Below are 1874 nucleotides of genomic sequence, written 5' to 3' on the forward strand. Positions count from 1 at the left end.
CGTGAAGCTGTTTTATTTCCATGTTGAAAGTGTTTTTAACATTACGAGGTGAGATTACTTATGATAATTATGAAAAATGCTAGAGAAAAAATATGCATTTTCTAAACTTTCCACAACATTTAAATATTACATGTATAATATTGATCACTTCACTTACTTTACCCTAAGTTTCTGGCATCGTCACGCTCTATGTAGTGCAACATTATTACATAAGCCGCAACATGCCATAGATTAGCAATGTACGTACGAGAAGGTTGTGGGTTGTAGGAGGATCCATAGGATGAAACAATGTGGATCTTGCTAATTCGTAGCACTGCCACTAGACAGTGTGCATGTAACCCACATAACCTATTACATACGTACAGCCAGTGGTTAAAGAAATAAGTTTTTAATTGGAAATCATTTTACAGTTTCTCTCTGACGCACGATGCAAGCAATGCGTATTATTTTTTTTTCTCACATTCTTGTCGCCGGTTCTCACAATATGGAAGTATGACTAGAATAGCTTCTTTTTAATACCTTAACATTTTCCATCCTTTGAGGCTGTCGTGCCAATGATATTTACTGCAGGTGCGGCCATCAGCTAATAATATTACTGATAACTATTTTTGTTTTACTAAATTGTGGTAATGGAGAGTATCATGAAAGCTGCAGCGTTGTTTTTATGATGATTAATCCTGTTGTTATGAGGGAGTGAGAACAATGTAATTCTTTTGTCATTTAATATTCGGTTTGTGATTTGGCTTATAATTATCTTAGTGATATTAACACCGTGAACCAACAGTCATTATAAGTTGTACAAGTTTAACGAGGATCTTACGAAATTGCAAGGAAGACTACTGAGCTGTAAAAAGCCCTCATACCTGATTCATAATCATCCTTGTGGCATTCTTTCCTCACCTCCCTCATTCTCCCCTCACACACGATGTTACCATAATACCTGGAGTTTATGAGACACAATGGAATGTGGCTTTGTGTTTTACCAGATATTTCACGCACCCACCCTGTATCTGGGAAAGTATTAGGATCGTTAATGAGCCATGAGAGTAACTTGTTGTAGTTGTATAATTATGATATTTAGGAAAATATCATTAAATTCATGTAATTGATACTAATGCTTGGTCGTTTGCATTTTCTTATAACATTTAGGAGGAGATAAGAGAGAAAAATGAAAAAAAAAAGTGCGTAAAGTAAGTTTTTGGTAGAAATAAGACAACGAGGGAAAGATGAAGCTTCGTGAGGAATGTTTCAGAGTATCAGTGAATCGGAGCTTGAGAATGGCAGCTTCTCTTGTTGGTACAATAAGTTCCGTACATTTAGTGAATCTAGTGCGAAGTGTTACATGTAAGAAAATGCAATTACGATAAGAAAAAAAATAGTAGTCTCTATGCCTGTAGTCCGTGTACTTTTATTTGAATATAAATGTATTATGATTTAGTGAGATTGATTACATGCTACGATGGGAATATTATCTACATACTACAATGGGGATAGCAGTGCAATATTTCGAATAATAGCTATATGAAAATAATTTCTAACAGAAATACTAATCAAGCAGTGAATTGGGAATGGTATCTGAGAAATGTTATAAAAGTACGATGGTTTTGTTCTTCCTGTCACTAATATCATTTCTCTCTCAAATCAGCTTTTTTTTTTTTTTATATGGAGGCAGCAATCGAACAGTATTTTCCCCACTTTTTTTTATATTCCCAAAATCAACATTCCATTTAGACACAAAGAAAAAGGATAAAAGAATATTGGAACCTGATCACGTGATATGGAGGAATAGAGGTGCGCGCTCATTAAGGTGACGTGTCTTGTCGGTGACTCTGTGAGGGTTGGTCAGCCTTGTAAATTTCACGTGGTAAGTATCT

The sequence above is a fragment of the Scylla paramamosain genome, chromosome 16 (genome assembly GCF_035594125.1).
Source record: "Scylla paramamosain isolate STU-SP2022 chromosome 16, ASM3559412v1, whole genome shotgun sequence".
NCBI classification, from domain to species: Eukaryota; Metazoa; Arthropoda; class Malacostraca; order Decapoda; family Portunidae; genus Scylla; species Scylla paramamosain.